The sequence below is a fragment of the Nyctereutes procyonoides genome, unplaced genomic scaffold (genome assembly GCF_905146905.1).
Source record: "Nyctereutes procyonoides isolate TBG_1078 unplaced genomic scaffold, NYPRO_anot_genome, whole genome shotgun sequence".
NCBI lineage: Eukaryota > Metazoa > Chordata > Mammalia > Carnivora > Canidae > Nyctereutes > Nyctereutes procyonoides.
The window spans coordinates 17,843,750-17,869,723 of NW_026575160.1; the positions used below are offsets into that span (position 1 = coordinate 17,843,750).

General features: G+C 38.4%; 1 protein-coding gene across 5 annotated transcripts in view; it reads left to right on the forward strand.

The window, feature by feature from the left end:
- Positions 1-3,336: 3,336 nt before the first annotated feature.
- Positions 3,337-25,974, forward strand: part of ITPRID1 (ITPR interacting domain containing 1) — a 102,926-nt gene continuing 80,288 nt past the window's right edge. For all 5 annotated transcript variants that reach the window (XM_055314845.1, XM_055314846.1, XM_055314848.1 and 2 more), the window contains exon 1: positions 3,337-3,755. The gene's annotated coding sequence lies outside the window, so the exon portion shown is untranslated. The remainder of the gene's footprint in view (positions 3,756-25,974) is intronic.

The window sequence follows — 25,974 nt, forward strand, 5'->3', positions numbered from 1 at the left end:
ATTATGTGGAAGCTGGTATTCAGTGACCTACTTTAAGGTAGGTCGTTTGAGCAACCAGACCACCCATTTTCTGAGCACATGGAGTATCTAAATATACATCAAACTCCTCCCTTCAAAGCTTCTCTTTCGCAATGACAAATAGTATGCTAAGTTCCGCTAGTAAAGTGTAGAATCATTATGATACCCAAATTCACAATTGTTATTTCCGACGTTGTAAATCAGCCCATCAGGTGACGCTGACTAGTTCTTTGGTCTCGTATCTCCTTTTGCTTCCACATACTCTGTTTCAGCCCTATAGGTGACTTTGCAGTTCCCCAAATGTATCGTCCTATTCAATAATTTTGCACCTTGGGGATCCCTGGGTGGCTCAGCGGTTTAGTACCTGCCTTTGGCCCAGAGCGTGATCCTGGAGTCCTGGGATCGAGTCCCAGCATCGGGCTCCCTGCATGGAGCCTGCTTCTCCCTCTGCCTGTGTCTCTGCCTCTCTCTCTCTCTCTCTCTCTCTCTCTCTGTCTCTCATGAATAAATAAATAAAATCTTAAAAACAAATAATTTCGTACTGCCTTCAACATGCTTCCCACTGCCCCAGGCCTAGCTCAACCCTCATTTTTCCAGAAAACTCCTACTCATGCTTCAAAACTCAATGCAAACACTACTCATTGGTGAAGCGTTCCCAAATTCCCGGTTGAGAATCTGTCCCCTCCTCCTCTGTGTCCTCAATGTCCCTCCATGAGAGTTACAGATTGTGACCCCCAAAAGGCTGCAAGATCCTTGGGGAGAGGAGAGTGCTTTGTTTTTCATGTCTCCTTTCCCTAGTCCTGGGCCTGGCACAAGGTAGACCTCCCAGAACCTTGCAGTGCCCGGGCATATAGAAAGTCTCCTCTAATTTGGCTCATCTGTCTGAAGGAGCCCCACTATCTCAGTCCCCTGTTTTGAATATTTCCTGATACAAAATAGATCAGGAAAACAGGTTTTTCCTTGGGACAATGGGCGTGGATTATGAAAATGTTATGCAAGATTAGTCAAATGCTATACTGCTTCCTTCAGGAACTGTCCAGGTATACAACTGACAGTTCAGGAGTGGTGCTTTTGTTGAGGATGGATGGGGGCCAGTGGAGGGGGCTGTGACGATCGGCTTCTTTAGGGGATGGGCTTTCCTTGTCCCCTGAGCTCTACTCCAACGGGCAAAGGTAAGACTGTTTGTCAAGAACTTTTCTTTGTGCCTCAGCATCCTGATGACTAAAAGAAGTGACACAGAAAGTCTGCTTGCTCTTTCCCTTTTCCTATTTGTAAGTACTTTTTATTTATAAGTATTTATATGTTTATTTTGACTGTGAGCAAGCTAACAGGCTTGAGTTGAGTGCAGGTGACACTGGTGAGAGCGCTGCAGTTGTTAGAAACGAGTAGAACAAGGAGAAATGCTGCCTGTGATACAGTGGCTGGGAGTTCCCTGAGGGGGAGACAGAGGAGAATTAAGTCTGAGTCTCTCTGTGGGTGGGGGAAGGTCACTGATAATAATAATCTAGAGCTGGGGCTCCGAATTAACAAGTAAACAGTGTGGTCATGAGGGCTAGCCGATTCCAGGGGAGGGGAGAGAGAAAGAGAGAGAAGAGAGTGAAGTCTGGGAGATAAGAACCCCTTGGAAGCATGATGCTCCATTTCCGGTTTCCAGATGGTGATATTTTTGTGGGAGGATGTCATTCAGAACAATGTTCAAAAAAAAAAAAAAAAGAACAATGTTCAACGTGCCCCACTCAGAATGTTTTGCTACCTCATCTTATCTGATATAAGTTGTTAATTAAGGAAACATGCTAAAACTAATGAAATTGAATGTTCTGATAGAACAATAGATTTATACATATATATTTATATATCAACATATGGAAATACAATTGCATTTATTTTGTATGTGTGTGTGTGTGTGTGTGTCTGTCTGTCTGTCTTGCTATATAATAAAAGTAACTATTTTCAGCAGATATTTTTTCTAAAGTCAGCACAGGGCTCCCTCTCACTTCTGCTGGTTCTGGTTTCACCATTACTGGGGTACTCAGGAGAGAGGGAAGTGCTCTAGTAATTGTTTATTCATGTTTGATAACGTGTTGTTAAATAATAACCTTCCTGGGCCACTCCCCCAAGTCCTCCAAGATAAGAGATCAAGAAATAAGGGAGTTTGGGGGGAAAGGATTTTTTTTTTTAAAGGAAATAGCTGTAGGGCTGCTTTTTCATTCCTTTTTGGTACTTCACTGAAAAATACATGGAGTGATAAACACAACGAGACAATCTGCTTTCTGCAGCAAAGTAAGAAATAGAGAGAAACAAATGATGATGTGTCCATACAATGGTCAACTATGTGGCCACTAAAAAGTAACTCAGGTCTAAGTGCTTGGTCATGGCATCACTTCCAACAGGTGGTTACAGATGAAAAATCCTGGAGGACAAAATTGGCAACACTTTCAATAATGATTACTTCACAAGATTGAGAAAATGGGAACATTTTCTCACTTCATGTTATATACATTGTGTTGTTCAAAATGTTGGTAATGAGCCTAAATGATACATTCCTTATGCAAAGAAAAAAATGACTGAAGGAAGAAAGATGAAAGAGAGAATGAGGAAATCAGGGCACAAATCGAGGTGTGCTCTTTTGCAGATGGGGCTAATTGTTTGCTATTTCATGTTATAAGATGCCAGAGACGTGCATTAAGAAAAAATAGAATAGAATAGATAGATAGGTTCTAGAAAATAAGAATTAAAAATATTTTCCAGAAGAGATTTAGTAAGTTAAACTCTTTGTGCAAAAACCCCACCCAAAGTATATGATCTTGTTTGTTTTCTGCTCATTTTTTCCTATTAAGTCTATGAGGTTCAATTTTGCCTCTCACTATATAATTTAAGACACCCTAGCTATCTTTCAAATCTCAGTAGAGAAAATCTCAGGGATGGTGGGGTATAGTATAAGGATGGCAAGAGTTGTGGTTGAGTCAGAGATGGCAAAGCTCAGAAAAAAGCAAGCCACCCACTCTAAGTGACAGAGATAGTAGAGGGTGGAGCTCAGATTGAAATCTAAGTCTGTCTCACCAAAGCTATACTCTTAAGAAAAAAAAAAAAAATTGCCTGATACAAAAGTATCATATGCTCACATAGCCATAATTAGAGCCTCATGTATCCTTTTATGCTATCTAAAAGGGCAATCTTTATAGAAATGACAAAGCAATGACTTCTCTGGGACAAGATGTGACTGGTACCAAAGGTGCCTGACTCAGAGGTTGCATGAAAATAGGGCTCCATACAAGAGGTGTCCACTCCACCGGCTAGGAAAAGAAAGATGGACACACACTAGACAGAATAATGGCCCCCATAGCAAATCTCAACATATTACCTTACGTATCAAAAAGGACTTCATAGATTTGAATAAGAGTCTTGAGATGGGACGATTATCTGGAATTATCTGGGTGGATGTAGGGTGATCACAGGGTCCTTATTAGAGAGAAGCAGGAGAGTCAGAATCAGAAAAGGAGATGTGATAAGACAGGCAGAGGGTCCGTGTCACAGAGATCTGAAGACACTACCCTGCTGGCCTTGAAGCTGGTGGAAGCAGCCCTGAGCCAAGCAATGCAGGCAGCCTCTAGAAGCTGGGAAAGGCAAGCAAATGGATCCTCCCCCCCAAAGCCCCCAGAATGGAATGCAACGTTGCTAACACCTTGATTTGAGCCCAGTGACACTGATTTTGGACCTCTGACCTCCAGAACTATAAGGTAATCAATGTGTGTTGTCTTAAAGCTAAGTTTGTAGTAATTTGTTACAGATCAATAGGAAACCAGTGTAATAGGCTTTTTTGCTGAACTTAATGTCTCAAGCCGTCAGAGTTACTGAGGGACAGGAGGACAGGAGTGGGAGAGCTGGAGAATATTGCTGATTAAGACAGAGCAGGATCACTGATTCTGGAAAGGCCTCAGAGTTTGACTTTCAGATGTGTAGACAGTGAATCGTGTTTTTCCATCATTCTTCTCTAATCTCGGGTCCAAGGAAAAAGCAGCACAATTCGAGGGACACATATACAGCAACATGCTCACTTCATCACACAGGATATTTTCTGCTTTGTGTAGAAAATTAAAAAAAAAAAGATTTTCACTAAGATCTTGCAAAATAATTATCCTCGTATTTAATCCTTTCATATTTTAGCCATTACGGTTTGTTCAGGCATTTGTAAATTTTCAAAGACAAATTTAACTGCAAATAATAAATTATTTAAAACTTACAGAAAAAGACTTTCTGAACCAATTCCCAAAGAGCAGACATTTCCTGAATCTCAATCTTCCATCATCTTCCAGAAGATGCAAAAGAAGAATTTGGGCAAGTCACATAATCTCCCCAGAGTTCCTATTTTGTGAATTTATGCCCAATTCATTGAGATGGGAAAAGAATCTTGAATCCTAGATCTGGAAGGAACCCCAGAGATGGCAGCAGCCCACATTTTTTCATTTTTCATGTGAGGAAACTAGAGCAGTTACTCGTCCCAGATTTTACACCGAACTGCCCTCTGCCTGTGTCCCTAAGGACACAGTCTACCAGACTCTCCACAGGTGCTAGGAGTGCAAACATTTTTTTCCTTGAGAATTTTGTAATCTCAGAAGAAAGACAGACAAAAAACATAAATGCATAAGATGGCTTCTTATAAAGGCAATGACAGAGGTCAGGACAGGGTGCTAACAGAGCTTGGAGCAGGGACACACAGCCGGGCATCACTCATCATGGAGAGCCACTGATTTTAAAAACTTAAACTTCAATTAACTTTCGTTTAGTTTACAAAAATAATTGTGTCCTTGGTAAATTGCTTTTAAAATACTGTCAAATAGGGGCACATGGGTAGCTCAGCCGGTTAAGCATCTGCCTTCAGCTCAGGTCATGATCCTAGGGTCCTAGGATAGAGTCCCATGTTGGGCTCCCTGCTCAGTGGTGAGTCCACTTCCCCTACTGCCCCTTCCTCTGCTTCTGCTCTCTCTCTCTCTGAAATAAATAAATAAATTCTTTTAAAAAATACTGTCAAATAAAATGAAGAAAATTAAAATTGTCCATAATCAGAGATTATAGAGTCCAGAAACTATAATGCTTTATCTTATATCTCTATAATATATATATATATATATATATATATATATATATTGTTTTGAATCTCTCTCAATATATGTATAATTTTAATGGATAATATATATATATATATATACATGTATCTATTAGCACACTATCAAAAATATCCTACTTTAAAGTCACTGTATCTCAGCATTGAAATGGATATACTAAATGCCATCTAGGTCAATTTCCACATAAATGAAACTTTTTATTTATTAATAGTTTTAGATTTATAGAAAAATTGCAAAGGTAGTACAGAGTTTCCCGTATCTACTTTTCCTTGTTATTAACATCTTATATTAGTGTGGTATATTTGTTATAATTAATGAAAAAATATTGATACATTATTATTAACTAAAGCCCATATTTTAAATTTCTTTAGTTTTTACCTAGTGTTCTTTTTTTCTGTTCCAAGATCCCATGTGGAACACCACATTACATTTTGTTGGCATGTCTTCTTAGGTGCCTCTTGACTGACATAGTTTTTTAGACTTTCCTTGTTTTTGATGACTTTGACATTTTTTTAAAAGAATATTGACCAGATATTTTGTAGACTGTCCCCTAGTTGGAATTTGCCTGGTGGTTTGTCTCATGATTGGAGTGGGGTTATGAGTATGGGTGAGGAAGCTCCCAGAAATAAAGCAGCATCCTTCTCATGCCGAATCAGGGGTACGTAACTTCAACATGACATAATTTCTGATTCTAACTTTGATCATCCTGCTCAGATTCTGTTTGTCTGGTATCTCTACTGTAAAGTTACCCCCCCCACACACACACACCTTATACTTCACTCCCTGAAAGAAAGTCACTGTGCATAGCCCACATCCAAGGAGTGGGAAGTTAGAAGGTGGCTTATCGACCTGAATTCTTTGGACTACTTCTGCATGGGAGGTTTGTCTATTTTCCCACAATTATTTATTTATTCAATCATTTATTTGTATCAGTGAGAACTCATGGCTACTGATATTAAACTTTTGGTTATGATCTATGTTTTATTTAGTATGTGCTCAAATTGTACCAGCTTTGGCCATTTAGGAGCTTTTTCAGCTGGCTTTTGGAGCTCTGACATACTACATCAGTGTGTGTGTGTGTGTGTGTGTGTGTGTGTGTGTGTGTGTGTGTAGCACTTCCTTACCTTCTGGCACTGTCAGGAGCTTAAGTTCATGTTTTATATTTCCTGCTCTAGCCCTAAAATCAGCCATCTCTCAAGGAGTATTGGCTCCTTTTATTGGAGAAGGGTATCAGAAACCAAGATCTGGGTACTAGCCATGCTTATTAACGGCAGGGTGTTTTGCTTCTAGGCCCTCTCAGCTGACAGAGGGAGGAAATAGATACGTGTATGCCGACCCATGTGTACAGACATACCTATAAGCATGTCTGCATGTTACCAGCTGTACCTACAGTAAGCTAATCATGAGCTAACACTGATGTCTCCAAGTCCAATCCATTACCACGTGGGTCACTGCAGCCTCTTCCCCTTGCTTGTTTGTAAATTTCCACTCCCAACTGTGAGAAATCCGGCTCCCGCCTTACATTTGTGTCTTTTCCCTTTTATTCTGTTAGCCTGGCTAGAGATTTTCCCTTTCATCAATCATTTCAAAGAACAGGTTTTGGTTTCATTAATTTTTCTCTAGTGTTTTTCTGTTTTCAACTTCATTGATTCTCACTCTCCTTTTCATTCTTTCTTTTTTTTTTTTTTTTCTCCTGCTTACTGAGGCTTATGTTGCTCTTCTTTCCTCTTTTCCTAAGGTAGAAGTTTGGTTTATTGATTTTAGATCTTTATTTTTTTTTCTAAAATAGATGCTATCAGTTCCCTTCTAAGCATGGCTTTCGTAATTTTGCGTTTTCATTTTCATTTAGTTCAAAATATTTTAAGATTTATCTTGAGATTTCTTCTTTGACTCTATGTTACGTGGCTTAGAATTGTGTTGTCTAATCTCTATTTTGAAATTTCCCAGGTTTTTTCTGTTATTAATTTCTAGGTTGATTCCATTGCACATGAGAACATGTTTTGTGTGATTTCTAGTCTTGTAAATGTGTTACGTCTTTCAATTTATCTAGTCTTGTAAATGCATTTTATAGCCCAGTATGTGGTCAATTTTGCTGAATATCCTATGTGAGCTTGAGAAGAATGTATATTCCTCAGTAGTTGGATGCAGGTTTCTATAAATGTTATTTGGATCAAGTTGGTTAACTGGTGTTGTTCAAGCTGTCAAACTTTTACTGATTTTTGCCTACTCTGTGTATTGGTTACTAAAAGAGGAGTACTGAAGCCTGCAACTGTACCAGTAAATTTGTCTATTTCTCTTTTAAGCTATTGTCAGTTTTCACATCATGTATTTTGATGCTCTTGTGTTAGGTGTACACACAAGATTGTCATGTCTTCTTGGAGAATTTCTACCTTTATCATTATATAATGCCCATCTTTATCCCTGATACTCTCCTTGACTCTGCAGTCAACTTTGAAATAAATATGGCTAATTCAGCTTTCTTTTGATTAGTGTGGTGTCCCTTTCTCCATCCCTTTTACTTTTAATTTATCTGAGTCCTTATATTTAAGGTGCATTTCTTATAGACAGCATAAAATTAGGGCTAGGTTTTTTTTTTTTATCCATTTTCTGACAGTATTTTTTTTTAACTGGTGTATTTAGACCATACACATTTAAAGGAATTATTGATATAATTGGATTAGTATCTACTGTGTTAGTAATTGTTTTCTATTGGTTGTACTTGTTCTTCATTTCCGCCCCCCCTTTTTCTGCTTTCTTTGGTTTTATTGAGCATTTTATATGATTATATATTTCCTCTCGTAGCTTGTATTATATTTGTTCTAAAACATGTTTAGTGATTTCTTTTTTTTTAATTTTTTTTTAATTTTTATTTACTTAGGATAGTCACAGACTGAGAGAGAGAGGCAGAGACATAGGCAGAGGGAGAAGCAGACTCCATGCACCGGGAGCCCAATGTGGGATTCGATCCTGGGTCTCCAGGATCGCACCCTGGGCCAAAGGCAGGCGCCAAACCGCTGCGCCACCCAGGGATCCCATGTTTAGTGATTTCACTAGAGTTTACAATACCTATTTTAAATTAATCTACATGCACTTTTAATTTTCTTAAGATTCATTAATTTATTTATTTTAGAGAGAGAGAGAGAGCATGCACAGGAGAGGACAGAGGGAGAGAGAAAGAAACTTAAGCAGACTCCATGTTGAGCATGGAGGCCATGTGGGACTTGATCTCACAACCCTGAGATGGCCTGAGCCAAACCAAGAGTCCAATGTTTAACCGACTATGACACCCAGGAGCCCCTAAAAATTTGCTTTTAAATAACTATACCACTTCATGTATAATACAGATGCCTTACAATGGAATATTCCCAATTTCTTCCCCCATCCCATTTGTGATATTACTGGTATTCATTCCAGCTATCTGTATACTATAACCACCCAATACATTGTTACTATTATTACTTCAAACAGTTATAATTTAGATCAACTAAGAATAGCAAAAACTAAACATTTTTTTATTCTCCCATGATCTCTTTTAAAGATCCAGATTTTTGGCCTATATTGTTTTCCTTCTACCTGAAGAAATTCTCTTAATATTTGCTGCAAGACAATTCTACAGGTGATGAGTTTTGCCATTTTTTTCTGAGAATTTCTTTAATTTTTCCTTCACATTTGAAGGATAATTTCACTGGATAGAGTTCTAATTTGATGGGATTTTCTTCGTTCAATATTTGAAATATTTACTTTGCTCTCATTTTGCTTATATGCCCTCTGGTGAGAAGTCTGCTATAATTCTTACCCTGTTCCTTTGTAGGTACATTTCCCCTTCTCTGGTTCCTTTCAAAATTTTTTTTCACTTTTAGTTTTCTATGGTTTCAAAATGCTGTACCTTGGTGTGGTTTCCTCATATTAATCCTGTCTGGTGCCCTCTGAATTTCCTAAATCTGTGGTTTGGAGTCTGTTGTTAATTTTGGGAAGTTCTCGGCTATTATTTAAATATTTTTTTCTGCTCTGTTCTCTTCTCTTTCTGATACTGAAACTGTATATGGCACACCTTAGAATTGTCCCATAGTTCTTGAATGTTCTGTTTTAGAGTTCATTCTTTTTCCTCTTTGCCTTTTCAGTTTGGAAAGTTACTCCTGGCCAACTTTAAGCTCACTGATTCTTTCCACTGCTGTGTGAGTCTACTAATGATTTCATCAAATGCATTCTTCATTTCTGTTGAAATATTTTTTTTTATTTCTAGACTTTCTTTTCAATTTTTTTCTTAAAGTTTCCATCTCTCTGCGCCAACTTCATTTGCATGCTGTCTGCTTTTTCCATTATACCCTTAACATATTAATCATAATTATTTTACAATCTTTACCTGATCGTGCCAACATCTGTGTCATATCTGAGTTTGGTTCTAATGATTGTGTTGTCTTTTCAGACTGTGCTTTTTGGATTTTTTGCCTTTGATATGTTTTGTAAATTTTTGTTAAAAGTCATGCATGTTGTATCAGGTAATAGGAGATAAATAGGAGGCTACTAGCCTTTAATGTGAGAATTTATGTTAATCTGATTAGGAATTGGACTATGTTTAATGTTTGTGATAGCTCTACGTACCAGAGGTTTTAAATTCCTCTAGTATCCTTGTTTTTATCTTCTATCTTGTTGACTTTGGTCTTCCCTAAATAACTCCTCAGAGAGAAAGAGAGACAGAGACTTGCAACTCTTTCAGCTGTAATCCACTATTATTATATGAGAACCCTGCTGGGGTGTTGATTAAATCATAGGGAGAGGAAGCATTTTATAATCTTCTGATTGGATCTTAGTCTTACATGGCCTAAGTGTTAGGGCTGTGACTTTCACAAGTGTTTCTCTAGTGGAAGAACCTTTTCCCCCCTGCTCGCAGTTACCCTACCTGGCAACAGCATTCCTAGTCTATATCCTTGAAGAAGCCCTGACCCCTGTGAACTATGTTTTTTTTTTTTTTTCCTTAGGTAAGACAAGGCTAAAATAGTCTAGTATAGGAGAAATGCTCTTCCACGATTGGGCTAAGGGTCTTGCAAAGTCTTTTTCCCCCTGGAAAGTAGGCCTTTGCTGTGGAGAAGGATCTCAAAGTATTTCATAATGATTACTTTTCCTCTCCTTCTCCCAGAACCATGAAGGAATCTTTCTTACCTCTTCACTGAGATAACTTGATGGGTTTCCTGGAGGCAAAGTCCTCAAAAATAGAAGAGATTCTCCTGGAATGTATCCATGAGGGATCTTCAATGCTCTCAAACTGTGTCATATTCAATGTGTTTATGTTGTGAAATAGTAACACATACACCATCCCTCATTAGGATTGTGTCAGAAACCTGGTCTTTTTACTGACTTTGTGTGGTTTGTTGACAGAAATGGTAGTTGTAAGGGTGATGGTTCTTCTTGAACTACTGAAGAACCCTTTTGACTAAAAAGGCTTGGAACCACTAAAGCAGAAAACACTGAATACATTTATGGAAAGGAATATGACAAGGAACAGTGTAGGGAGTCTAGATAACTAATATAACAGCTATTCAATGATCCTGATATTTTTTAGTACTCGAGACAATGTGTGACTCCACTTACTGTTTTCTATGAAATGTCTCTGAATATTTGGTACTCTCCCTTCCAGTCAAACATGCAGTGACTTAGAGGAAGGAGTAAAATCAGTGCCCACTTCTTATATTACTGTGTCACATTGGTTCAGTTTATCAGACATTTATTGACCAGTTATTTATTTCCTATGAGAAAGTAAATGGCAATATGATCCAACTGCCTGTAGGGTCCTAGAAAACATCCCCCAATACCATTCATTTGCTTTCTGAAAGCATTTTATACCTCGATTACAGTGGTAAGCAACTCAGAGTGTCTGCAGCTAATTTGAGACATGGCTAGTGGTTCCCTTTCAGGAGTAAAGATTAGAGAGCCACTTCCATTGTATTACTTTCCTATATGGTCAGATTTAACATATTCATTGTTAAAAAGCAATTTCAATTTTCTTGCCAACTTTCATTTCTGTAGAGTGGATAATCTAAGTCATAAGAATGTATGTTTTCCCCCATGGGGATCAGTAAAGTGAGATAGTAAAGAAAGGGTTTTTTGTTGTTGTTGCCAGTAATAGCGCAGTCCATAAACTTTTAAAATATATCTTGAATTGCTCTGCCTCTAAAAAACTTTATTCACCTATTCCCTGTTATCTTAGATTATTTCACATAGTATTATAACTTTTTGTTTATGACTCTATTTCTATCCTGAAAAGAGAGCTCCTTGATTCAGGGAGAATATCTTATTTTTATATCTATAGTACCTAGAAGAAAGCTAGCCCAGGGATATTGCTCATAAATACTTGTTGAGATGAAATTAAAATTAATAAGATTCTATTTAGATCTGAAATCCAGTTTCTTTCATTACTGAGCTCTAAATCTATGTATCCAAACTGCCTGCGTGATTATTATTATTATTGTCACCAAACATACAAATCATAATGCATCTAAGATGATTGTAGTAAGTTTAAAGAACATTTTTCATACATTATTGCAGTGATCCTTACAATAATTCCATAAAGGAGCATCTGTGAAATAAATGTTTGCATTTTACTGGTGAGAATACCGAGTCTCAGAGATTGAGACCTGCATAGTGTCTCACACATAGTACATGCTGGAACCAGCACTGGAACTAAGGGGCCCTACGTCCTAAGAAATTTATACTTCTGTTTTGCGTAATACAAGGTTTTTCTATCTCAACACTCTTGATATTTGGAACTGAAAAATTCTTCGTTGTTGGGGGAAGCTAGCTGCTCCGTGCCTGTTGAACAGTATCCTTGGCCTCTATTCATTAGATTCTAGTTGCATCCTCCACTACACTGTGACAACAAAAATGTCTCCAGACGTGGCCAAAGATCCCATTAGGAAAATCAGTTCCAGTTGAGACTCAGTGGTCTTATAGCAAGCACAATATGGTAAGTGCTCTGGGACCAGCATAAGTAAAATGGGAGGCAGGGGTGGCTGAGGGGGAGGGACAGCTCCTTCACAGTGGAGGCAGCTTTTAATTTGGATCTTTACTGTAGAAAGATTGAATTGACCTAGCAGGATTTATTATGATGAGAATGAATATCAGATATTTGTTGAGCAGTCATGATGTGTCAAATTTAGCTCTAAGGGTGAAAATATAATAAGCGTTGTTAAATGTCTTCCTAAAATGAAATACCATCTTAATGTCCATCTAGTGGAACATAGAGTTATTTGGGGTCTCTTAATCTCATGATATGCATTTAGCATCTAGATTTATTATATTATCTGCTAAAGATTACTTAGGAAAGAATTGCCTCTCATTAATTTTTGTAGCTTCCTAACTTATAAATCAATCCCAATCATCATTTAATTGTACTGTACATGGAGATCATGTTTTCTAGTAAGTTTCTAGCTCATTGTGAAGGTCCAAAGCTATTGAACTAGAGTGTATTTGCATAAATGCAGAAGGAAGGAAAACCTACCTTTAGCTCTTGTCACTGTTCAGCCAGGTTCTTGGAACTGCATAGAAATTGCCTCAGCAAACATGACAACCATTTCTCTGACTCAGCTCGATGAGCCCAGGGCTAAATCTACTTGGAAAACTGACCTCTCTGAAAAAATATGCTCTCCTTCCCTGAATAATCATTTGTGAAGTATATAAGAGCTGTTTGCATATTCTTTTTTGAGCTCTGGAAATATGTGTAATTATTAAGCATATGGACTTGGGGGTCAGTTGACCTAGATTTGCCTGTCCTCTGCCTCTACTCATACAACTTGTGTGACTGAAGACAGCTGTTTTAATATCTGTGAGCCTCAGTTTCCTCATCTATAAGATAGGGATAAGAATGAATTCCACTTTGGAGTGCCTTGGTAGCTCAGTCAGTTAAGCGTCCAACTCTGTTTCAGCTCAGATCATGATCTCAGGGTCCAGGGATCGAGCACCACATTGTGTTCCAAGAACCCTTTTGCTAAAAATCTCAACTGTCTGTTGTCTCTCCCTATGGTAGTTTACTACAGTAGACATTTCAACAGTTCATCTGACTCTTCTCCACTCCAAGCAACCTGATGATTATAATTTGGCTTCTCATGTAGGTCAAAGGTTTCAGTTCTTTACAGCTCACAAGCCTGATTCTGCTTTTGGCAATCTCAACACTTTTCCTCATCTTCTTGGTCTAGATTCTCCTCTTACTCTAGACCCCTTTCTGGAATGAATTCATCTGCCACCTTGGCTTCAACTAGGAGCTATTCTGTGACTGCACATGTATGTTAGCCCAGACTTCACTATTGAACTCTAGACTCCCTATCCAAACTACATACTGATACTTCCCCTCAGTGTTTCCACGGGAACCTTATATTTGCAAAACAAAACACACCAATTCCCTCCATAAACTTACTCCTTCTATAATCCTGCTCAAGAAGAAAATGATATTGACCATGTACCCAAGTTGGGAACCTGAGAAAAATCTTTCACACCCCACCCCCACATAGTAAGCAATCAATAAAACCTACTGATTTTTTTCTCCCATATAGTCCTACATTGCTCACATTTTTATTTTTAATCTTAGGGCTATGGTTGCAGTCACCATTATATTTCACTTGGTTTCCAGCCTCTCGTTTTCAGTTTTGTTCCTTCTGTTCATTCCATTCTCCATATTGAAGCAAGAGGACATTTTTTATAATATAAATCTGATCATGTCACTTCCCACTACTCTCAGAATAAAATGTAACCTCTTAATAGCATATGACATCTTCCATGATCTGGTTATTCCTTCCCTTTCCAGCTATATCACTTGAAACGACTCTTCGTAGGTTTTATAGGAGCCATACCTAGATTCTTGCAACTCTTCAAGTGGACAATTCTCTTTTTTGTCCAAAGGACTTTGCACATGCTGTTCCCTCCACCTTCCTCCCACCTTATATAGAACATAGGGGCTTACCTTTACTTCCTGGCACTTTAAGAAGTCTACCAGGAGACTTCATGAGGTTATAGGTGCACTCACCTGATAGGAGAGATATTAACACTGTGCTTCTTTTAGCCTGTTTTTCCAGGATGACCCATTAATGGTAGAAGTGTTACATAGGGGGTTCCTGACACCTTAGTTTTAGTGCCTAATAAACAAAAATTCATTTTGTGAAACTGTCAAATCACTTAGCTTTTCTGAGTCTCATTTTCCTTATCCTTGACATTCCTTTATAAGATTACTGTGTAAATCCAAAGAAACCAAAGCTCTGAGAATGACCTACTTATTGAAAATACGGAAAATGTGTGGCATCACTTTTCCAATCTCACTTTTGCTCTATCCTCACCTCCCTTCTAACTGGAGAACTTTCACCTTTTAGTATATTTCCCTTCTCCCTTCCTTTTAGTTTATCTTCCCTTCTCCCTCACCTCATTGACTAACTTCTATTCTCCTTTAGGACCAAGCTTAGACTTGATATTTTCCAAGATGCTTTTTCCAAACCCTCAAAGCTGGGCCAAGAGCTCTACCTATAAGATCCTGTAAAATTCTTTCTTTTTCTCCGGAAAAAGCTTAGCAACTCTCTTGTCGTTTTGACCTACTTTATCCTCCTCTCTTAGACAGTGAACAAATTCACCTTACTTTATCTATTTGTGGCCGAGGGGTATCCTTCTGTAAGCTGAAGGATAGACCTGGAAGGAAGTGTTCTATTTGGGAGACTGTTCTTAGAATAACAATGCACTAGCTATCAATTGCCAGTTTCAAAGTTTCACAGATTTTGATATATATCTTCTTTACTTTTCATGCAGAAAGCTTTATTTTAAAATTCAGTCATGTACACATTACTTTTTCTGATTTAACTATGCCTCTGAAGAGGAATTGATTTTCCCAAGATCATTCTAGTAGAAGCTAGACAGGGTCCTGTTCTCCTAATTTCTAATACAGATTTCAGTGCATGTATACTCAACCTCTCAATAAATGAGCTATATGAATAAATACATATGTAATTAATGGATAATCTAAATACAGGTAATTGAGGGTTTCTTTGTGGATGCAATTACATGCTCATTTTTATTTAAAAAAAATCACTTTTGAAAAAAATCTTCTGAAATGAAAATTGTTGAAATTGAAGACTTCATCTTCTAAGTGTAGTTCTGAACATGATATTTCAATTAAAGTTGTCTTGTCAATTAGCTTTTGTCCAAGACCATCATATCCTAGTGAGTGGTGCAGATGTTCTAGTCTTCTCAAGAATAAATGGTCAATGGATGCCACAGGAGGAAAAGGATGTGGTGTTACTTCAGGCCTTTGAGACACTCCTGGGCTCCTGAGGGTAAAGGTCTCAGATACTAGTGGTAAAGAGGTGAAAAAAATCCTGATAGACAAGGAACACCTCCCAGGATAGTTTCAAGGCCAGTTTATAGGGCTATTCAAATCTTGCTTGCAGATACTAGGAGCTCTGCAGAGGAACTCACAAGCTGTCATGGGGTTGGGAGTGGGAGAGATATAAGGCTTTTCTCTTCATTCACCTTGAAGACAACCTTAGTCCTTCTGTTTTATATATTGGGGTTCCTGGGTTTTGTTGTTTAAAGATTTTATCTATTTATTTGAGAGAAAGAAAGAGAGTAGAAGAAGAAAGAATCTGAAGCAGCCTGCACTGAGCACAGAGCCCAAGACAGGGCTCAATCTGACAACCCAAGATCACTACCTGAGCTGAAACTAAGAGCTGGTTGCTAAGAGCCACCCAGGCCCCCCTGGGGTTTCTGGTTGATTTTTTTTTTTAATTAAATATCATTTGAAATGCACATGTTCTTTTCATTTTCTTTTTTTTTTTTTTAAGATTTTATTTATTTATTCATGAGAGACACACACAAAGAGAGAGAGAGGCGGAGACACAGGCAGAGGGAAAAGCAGGCTCCATGCAGGGAGCCCGATGTGGGACTCCATCCCAGGTCTCCAGGATCATGCCCAGGGCCCAGGGCAAGCACTAAACCGCGGAGCCACTCAGGCTGCCCTCACATATTGTTTTCTATCATTGTAACTCTGATAATCCAGCTTATCAAGATGAAAATAATTGCTTGCATGCACAACTCAAGAATAGAATAACTTTTATGTAGTGCTTTAGCATTCTGTCCTTTGTAAGGACGCATAGTAAATGTGACCATGAAATTTAATTTTTTTAGGATGAAGTTGACATTGTGCTTATTTACCTTTCTCAAGTGGAATTGCTTGATCTTTCAATTAAAATTCTTCTTAGATACTGAAATCCCATGAAGGCAGGACTATTAGCCTTGACAGTTTGGTCCTTTTCTTTATGGGTTTGGAAATATGTGTGTATGTTTATGTTTTGTATCCTCTGAACTTTCCAGTAGAACTTCCTGGGAATTGAATCTCTCCACCTGGAATATCAGGTTCCACAGTCCGCATCTCCAGTGTCGGTTTGCAATGCAAATTGTTGGGTTGGTAACACACAGTACCATAACTATGGTAACCAAATGAAGACAAGTTTGCTTTACTTCCTCAGCAAAGTACATTCTAGCCCAGCATTCAGACCTGATGTTACTGCCAACAGTCAAGGGCATTAAAGAAACAGCCAGAGGGTTCATAGAAATAAAAACACAACTGCAACCATTGTATTCATCCCCCCCCCCCCCCAACACACTTCCCCTGAGTCCAGGTCTTGTTACTAATAATCCTGTCATTTCTAACTACTTTCTAACTGCTTTCTTGGAGGGGAGGGTGGAGAGAATCACTACGTATCTTTATTCCCAATTTGACTGCAGATTTTGGCAAGCACACTGTCCTGGCTTTCCCATGCCTCACTTCTAAATAGGAGCAGATAGAAACCTGGTCACAGTTCTGTGGTCACAAGGACTTTTTAGTGTTAGCAGCTGTGATTCTCAAGGAGACAGGAAGGCATCCAAATAAAAACAGACACTTTCTGAGATCAACTACAAGCAAGCTACAAGAGCCACTTCTCTGCCAAAATTCTTTTCTTCTGGTATAGTCATTCTTTCCGTTTGTTTGTTTGTTTCCAGCCTGTGGGGGAAAGGTATTAGTCCACTATTCTCATTTTCTGTCTGTTGGAATGGAAGGGCAGCTGTGGTATGTTCTGAAACTCCTTTACTTGCGGCTATATGACCCAGTGATGCCCCAGAAGAAAGACTATTAGCAATAAGGTGAGCAATCTAATTGTCATGGATTCTGGCCCAGATGATTTCAGCACTCCTGTGACTGCCTGGTGGCTGCCATTAACATGGAAAGATAAAAAAACACAGGGAATGGAAATGCTCTAGGCTCAAAATTGTTAGTTTATTTCCCCTAGTTTGTGAATACCATTTCAAGCAATGTTTCTGAGATAAGATGAAGTTATTTTAACTTTCTTTTGTAACTATTGGGACTTGTGTGTCATTTTCACTGGTACTTATTACTTCATTGTGGTTCAGAGGATGATTTTCTAACTCTTCCATTCTTGCCATCATTATTTGTTGGCATTCTACTCTAAAGAATAGCTTTCCCATCTCCCCACAGGTCTGCATCCTTTAGACATTGGTACATAATACCTGAGCTCTCCAGGAGGTTCAAGTAATTAATATTTCCACAATGACGAGTGTCAATTTCCCACCTTGTAGGTGTTTTCACACTAATGAATTTCTGAGAATCTAATATGGTAACCTATTGTCTTTTTAGTTTTCATTTCCTTGAATATTACTTTTACATTTTTTAGCCATTCATAGAGTACCCTTTAAAAAAAAAAAAAAAAAGCTTAGAACCCAAAGTAGGACTTAAACTCACAATCCTGAGACTGAGGCCTGAGCTGAGATCAAGAGTCAGAAACTTAACCAACTGAGCCATTCAGGTACCCTGATTTCCCTATTTTTGTATTGCTTCATTACATTGCTTTTATTTCTATGTATCTTTTTTTATTGATTTATAATTGCATGTCATACATCAAGGATATAAAAGTTTTTCATAAGGGAGACAGAACATGGAAGACTCCTAACTCTGAGAAACGAACTAGGTGTGGTGGAAGGGGAGGCGGGCGAGGGGTGGGGGTGAATGGGTGACGGGCACTGAGGGGGGCACTTGACTGGATGAGCACTGGGTGTTACTCTGTATGTTGGCAAATTGAACACCAATAAAAAATAAATTTATTATTAAAAAAATTTAAAAAAAGTTTTTCATGTCATATATACTGTCAATATTTTTTCAGATTTTTTGACATTTTGACATTTTTATCATTTTTGCCATAGGAAATTTTAAATTCTTAACTTGTTAAATCCATTGTGATTTCCCTTTATTCACTTTGGGGTCATTTTTCCACAAACTTTTACCACCTCAAGATTAGAAAAAAGTTCTACTCTTTTAGAATATTTTATTCTAAGACTATTTTTATTTCATCTTTTCATATTAAATCCTTAACACTAGGGCAGCCACGGTGGCCCAGCGGTTTGGCGCCGCCTTCAGCCCAGGGTGTGATCCAGGAGACCTGGGATCGAGTCCTACGTCAGACTTCCTGCATGGAGCCTGCTTCTCTCCCTGTGTCTCTGCCTCTCTTCCTCTCTCTCTCAGTCTGTCATGAATAAATAAATAAAATCTTAAAAAAAAAATCCTTAACACTATTGGCATTTAGTTTGATGAATTGTATAGGGCTTTCTTTTTGTTTTGCTTTGCATTTTTCCACTAAATTTTAAATTTAGAAATAACTATAAATTCACATACTGTTCTAAGAAATAATACAAAGTCTACCTGACTTAATGAAGGAATTCTTCCAACAATGCATTGATAACCTACTTCTGCATATGTAGATTTTTATCTGGGACAGGCTTTGTCTTTTCAATATAATCAACAGGTATAAAGGGAAAGCAAGGATGATGATACCTTAGATGTTAGAGGAATAAAGAATATGCTAGAATTTGCCTTTGTGAATAATTCAGATAGGAAAGATGATGTAGACCCAGGGGCTGACTTAGGTCTTGATCTCTTCTCCTCACTACCATCTATTTCTGTGTTCTTGGATGGAACACTTTCTCATTGTAGTTAAGAAGTTAACAATTATAAGGACTGAAAAAAAGGACTGAAATACGCAATTTTTATTGCATAACAATATTTTTTAAAAGATTTTACTTATTTATTTGAGAGAGAGACTGAGCATGAGCATGAGCAGAGGGGAAGAGGCAGAGGGAGAGGGAGAAGCAGACTCCCCACTAAGCAGGGAGCCTGATGTGGGGCTTGATCCCAGGACCCATCATGACCTGAGCCAAAGGCAGACACTTAACCAACTGAGCCACCTAGGCAGCCCTAACAACATGTTTTAAACTTGAGATGTGTACACCTGAAAATCTTAAAGCAAATTGCTTGACAGGTCATTTTTTTTATAGATATCAGGCAAGGTGTATAGAAGGAAATTGTGATAGAGCCCAACTAAGAGTATTCTTAAGAGAAACAGCAATCTGCATTGGTCAGGGTTCTCCAGAGAAATGAGATAATTGAGATAGCACATATTTATATGTATATAACATAAACATAATTATATATACTCAGAGAGAGAGAGAGAGAGAGAAATCTATATCTAGCTATCCATTGATCTATCTACCTATATATTGCTCATGTAATTGTGGAACCTGAGACATTCCATGATCTGCCATTTGTAAGCTCTGGACTTGGGAAAGCTGGTGGCATAGATCTAGTCTGAATCTGAAGCTTGAGAGCCAGGAACATCACTGGTGTAAATCCCAGTACTATAGCATGAGGATTCTGATTTCCCAGCTCAACAGTCAGACAGAGAAAAGGAGAATTTTCTTTCCACCTTTTTCTTCTCTTCAGACCTCAATAGATTGAATAATTCCTGTCCACACTGGGGAGAGCAATCTGCTTTACTCAGTCTACTGATTTAAATGCTAATCTGTTCTGGAAACACCCTCATAGACACACCCAGAAATCATGATTAGCCAGATATCTGGACACCCTGTACTGGAGTCAAGTAGACACATAAAATTAATCATCACACCATCAGCTAAGATGACTTGTGATTTCAGTAAGCTAACATTGAAGAACATCTGTTTAATGGTTGCAAATCCACTGCTGAATAGCCCTTTGGTGAAATTTATGCTATAATTGCTCACATGCATTTTAATCCCCCTGTCTGGAATGTTTGCCTATCCATTACCCATCTTCAAGAGCCAGAGCCAATACTTCCCCTTCCAAGAAACCTTCTTTATTTCCCTAAATGAACATTTTTCTCCTTTACTATTTGATAACAGTTGTTTTATACTTCTCTTAAAATGCATATTATGTTCTACTTCGCAATATATGGTTAATAAGTACTATTTTTTGTGATCAACTATAAGCTCTTCAAAGTTTCTTTACAGAGTAGACAGTAAAATATTGAATTGAATTTAATTAGCAGATATTGTTATTGCATTTATTTACTTAGTAGTTCTTACATACAATACACTTTTATGAAGAATGACTAGTGCACAGTACTGTCTTTGATGGGACAGAGATTCCAAAGATAAGTAAGTCACAATTCTCCTCTCCTGAGAGCAGAGACAGAGTCCAGCAGCAGAGCAATCATTCATTCATTAAACAATCATCGCTGATCACCTGTCACTATCCATGGCCTACACTAAGTGCCATGGATAAAAAACAACAAAACAAAACAAAACAAGTCATGGTCCTTGAGTTAAGTGGGAAAGGCAGAAGTGTACGGGATGCCTGGGTGGCTCAGGGGTTAAGCGCCTGCCTTCAGCTCAAGGCGTAATCCTGGGGTCCCGGGATTGAGTCCCACATCGGGCTCCCTGCGTGGAGCCTGCTTCTCCCTCTGCCTGTGTCTCTGCCTCTCTCTCTCTCTGTGTGTGTCTCTCATGAATAAATAAATAAAGTCTTAAAAAAAAAAGGTAGAAGTGTAAACAAACTACTTGAGTGTGAAAAGTGCTATAATAAGGAGTTGCGCAGGTTGCTGTGATTGCCAGAAATGGACTAGGATGAGAGTGGAGAGTGATAAGGAAAGTTTTACAGAATGAGTTTTATTTGAACTTGATGAAATGGTACCCAGGAAAGAGAAAAGCAGCACCAGCAGTGGGATCTGCACCCAGTAGCATCTGAGAGGAGAGCACTTGAAGACAGCAAATAGTTCTATGCCTCCAGAATGGGATGTACACGGAGAAACCTGGATTGTGGTGCTATTGGAATGAGAGATACCTCTACATCCTTTCATTCTCCTTCCCCAGGGTGAGGCAAGGCACCTGCGGAGAGGACAAGAGTAGAAATAATGAGAAAAGACAGAATCATTGAGAAAGAAAAATCTCTTTAAAATTGGAAAAGGATTGGAACAGGGCTAGCAGTAGGTGAACCAGTTGATTCAAGTTTACCAGCCTCAAAGGCGTTTCAAGTTTCTAGGAAGCTGTATATATGGTTCTTGACTATAATCTTAACACTCTAGCTTATTTCACCAGCAAGAGATGAAAATGCCAAGTCTAAGAGAACTGACTCTGGATTCCAACTTGGGCACAACTTTCTTGTGTTTAAATCCAGTTTGCTCCTAAATGGCACGAGAGAGCACCCTTCACATATTTCATGGTGGGAGGAAGCCACCCACAGAGCAAGTCAACACAGACTGCTTGTTCCTCCTAGCAGAGTGTTGACAGAACACTCTATTCTCTAGGATCTGCCTCTACTTTACTGAATCACTTGGAAATCTTTATTCATCTTTGTGAGACTTTGGTACTTGGACAGGGAGGAAGAGCAGAAGGGCATTCCTGGCCTGGCTTTGTCACTTGAGTTTTTGAGTGGTCTTTCAAGTAATAGGAACAGTGTTGCTTTTTTTTTTAAATCCCTTGTATAATTTTGATGGATATAGCTTTAAAATATTTTTAAAATGTGAGCTCCATTGGTCAACTAATAGGCTATGTGGAGGCTTGAAATAGAAAAACCATCTTATGGAATCATCTCATCTCATCCAATTCTCTCATATTATGCAAGAGGAAATGACATTCCAAGACAACTTGAAACCACATGCCCAATGTCATACAGCCAATGAACTATTTGTTGATTATAAAATAAATTACATTTTGTTTCCTTGGTGATGAGTTAAGATCTTTTATCTGTTGGTAGCTTTTGGAAGACACATAAGGTAAAAGAAGGTATTTACTCAGATAATTTTGGTTGAAATAATAGAAGTGAGCATCAAGTGATTACCCAGAAAATTTTGCTTCAAAATGGAGGTAATAAATATATTTATATAGTTGAATATATATTGATATATATTTGTATGTATGTGTGCAAATATATATGTATATGTATATAATCTGATCACTTCTCTAATTCAGATTACATTGTTCCCCGATACCATATACCTATTCCTGGCAAGTTGTACCTTCCCATAAATTATTTAATTGTTGAGTATCTAAGTTTTATTAATGACTTCATAACCAATTTTGCATTGATATTTCTCAATCCCTTGTTGGTATTCATTTAAACAGCAATTTATTCAGCAAACATGTATTGAGTACCTTTTTCTACAATTATGATAGGAGAGCTAAGATCTCTGTCCTGATGAAAATCCCACAATGGGGGATTATAAACACAAACTTATAAAACAATACAAAAATACTTTAATAGAGGTTTACACTAAACTATAAGATTATAGAGGAGCAATTAAAGCCATACTCATATAAGGAGAGCATGTAGATAGAGAAAATAAGAATGGGCTGAAATTTGAGGTGTGGAACAGTCAAAATTTTGATAAGTCAGGGGTGCCTGGGTGGCTCAGTCAGTTAAGCATTGGACTCTTAATCTCAACTCAGGTCATGATCTGAGGGTCACGAGATCGGGTCACGAGATCGAGCCCCGTGTCAGGCTCCATGCTGGGATGGAGCCTGCTTAAAATTCTCTCTCTCCCTCTCTCTGCCCCTCCCTCCACTCTAAAAAAAATTAGAAAAGCTAGCAAAAGATCTTGAGAAAAAAGCCTTGAGTGAAATAGGAGGTGATCCGAGAAAGTATGGCATTTAATTTTTTTAAATATTTATTTATTTAATTTATTTATTTATTTATTTGAGAGAGAGAGAGAGAGAAAGAGAGGGAGAGAGAAAGAGAGTAAGCACAAGCAGGCAGAAAGGGAGAGGAAGAGGGGGAAGCAGGCTCCCCCTGAGCAGGGATCCTGACATGGGGCTCAATTTCCAGGTTCCTGGGATCAGGACCCGAGCAGAAGACAGATGCTTAACCAACTGAGCCACCCAGGCCCCCCCTAAGACCATGGTATTTAAAAAAAAGATAAAAATATTATGTCCATTAAGAGAAAATAGTGAAGTACTGAAAATTCTGAAATGAGAAGAACTGGTAGTTGGGTGTTAGCATACTAATTTGGGTGGGTAATAAGAGAGTGGGAGGTGTGGATGATGATGAACATGGGAGCATTTGCTGTGATCCAAATGAGACTATAAGTTTGATTCATATCAGATTGACAGCAGCAGAGGAGGTCAGTGTGAGATATATTTTAAGGGCCCGTCTCTCATCCTCTTCTAAGTGACTTGATATGGCATGTAAAAGGAATAGAGGAATTAAGGAAGACTCATAAGTTCTTGGCCTGAGCAACTGCCTGAATAGTGTCACCAGTTACTGAGATGGGGAACACTGAAATAAAGGCAGGTACTTAGAAGGCAAGCAGAAGTCAAGGAAAGAATAAAGGTTTCAGCATGACACCTATTAAGTTAAAAAAATAAAAGTATCCAAGTGAAGATGTCAAGTAACTAGAAATACCCCACTCTGAAGCTCAGGTCCCCTATTCTAAGGGTCTGGACCAGATTTGGAAATGTGAATTAAGGAATCATCATGAGTTGAATAGGAAACTAGAGTAGGAGTTGGATAGAGATTGAAGGGTCAAAGGAGGATTATTTTAAGATGAGAGACATGAGAGCATGTTGTAAGCTAAAGGGAATGATCCAATAGGGAAGAAAAATGGTGCTCAAGCAAAGTCTGTGAGTAGAATAGGGGTGACAAGGGATGCTTTAAACTGGGAATTTGGAGGCTGTTCATTTATAGTGATGAAGTATGACCATGAGAATTGAGTGGAGGGAAGGAATATTGTAAATGGGCAGATCATTGAACTGAGTGGTCAGGTGCTGATGGATTGCCCATACTGACAATGAAATCTTCCAGGAGGATGACAGAAATACCATTCCTCTTTCAGTAAATGAGGGTAAATATCCTGGATATTTACATAGTCTGATAGCTTATGCTTCAAAAGACAGAGGAAATAAGATCTGAAAGCAGCAATTAGGAACATGGAGGAAGATTATAGTCTTTCACCATCTCCAAGGTTATAGTCCTGATTCAATGAGTGAAAAGGATAAAGCCACAGCTTGAGAGAGTGGCAAAGGAAACCATGATCAGGTTTTAATTAAAAACAGGAGATAAAGGGACATTCAGTGAAGAGCTGAAAATAAAGTGGATTTAGTAGGTGACAATCCATGAATTCCAGAGGGCACAAGGGTTGGGACCATCTGGAGAAGATAGGAGATTGGGCCAGATGAGGCAATGTCCACTGCCACATCCAGATGAGGCAATGTCCACTGCCACATGAGCATGGTTCAAGGGCATAATGGGATTTGTCCTATGGTCTCCTAGAGTAAGAAGTGTGAATCAGTTCCCTTCAAGTGTACAACTCCCAGGACTGGTCTCAGTCTGTGGAAGGAAGTGAGTGGTGTTGAAGCTCATGGTAATCATCTTTGTGAGAGCATGAGGGGCTCTCAAGGCTTCCTTTTCAAACCTCTATGAGTGATGTCACAGCTGGGAAAGGGACAGGTCTTCCTAGAGCATATGGCTCTATGTAGACTTCTAAATTTTTCTACTGAGGCAAGTTATTTATATGGCAGATAGAAGAGCAAAGCAAACTGGATACCATTTGAGATCTTAACAAAAGGCTTGAACAGAGTAGTGATGAGGATCCATAGTAGAGACATAGAGATGGTGAGATTCCTGTGGATTAGAATGCTTGTGGAATTTTTTCCCATTGTGATGTTCTCTTCCTGACCATGGGGCTCCTTCAGAAGTGGAGCCAAGGCTCGAACCACAGCCTACAATTATCAGTTATAACCTTGAAATTAATACTATAGTTGAAGGAATTTCTAAACTCTGATATGAGTCTCTAGTGTCAGGTAAATCTGCATCTCATGGTCACAGAAATATTTTATTCTAATACTTTCCAACTATATTTCTCAATTACTCAAACTAAGCAATCTCAAGATGACCCAGGTTATCTACAAACTATGAATGTCGAATTTATCTCCTACGGAAAAAGAACCAAATTGTTACATTGATTGGTGATTCTTTTCCTTTACTTGACAGTTCTTGACATGAAAATGACATACAGAGGCAACATAGAGAAGGAAAAAGAAAAAAAAACTGGCCCACTTGGGTATTGATTGTTTTATATATTTTTTTTCATTAATTTTTTCCAACAGCCATCTGGTTATTTCATAGTCATTATAGAGAAGAAGAAATAGATTATCAGAGATGTTTGAAAATTTCCCCCAAAGAGATGTCAAAAAAGCAACAGAGCTGAGATTAAAATCTGGAGTTATGTGACCTGAAAGCACTTACCCTTTAACCACATTAGAACCAAGAATGCTGGCTAAGCCAGCTGGTGTCCCTTTACCAAATAACCAAGCAATCAATTTACAGATTATTTACCCTGGGCAGAGTTCTGTGCTGGGATCTATGGGGAACACAGAGATAAATAATCCACAGTCCCTATTCTCCAGTATGAACAACCTTTTTGGCAAGACGACCTGTTTGCATAGAGGTGAAAAAGTTAAATAACCCCCAGATGACAAGAATGTAACTACTGTTACAGCTTTGAGT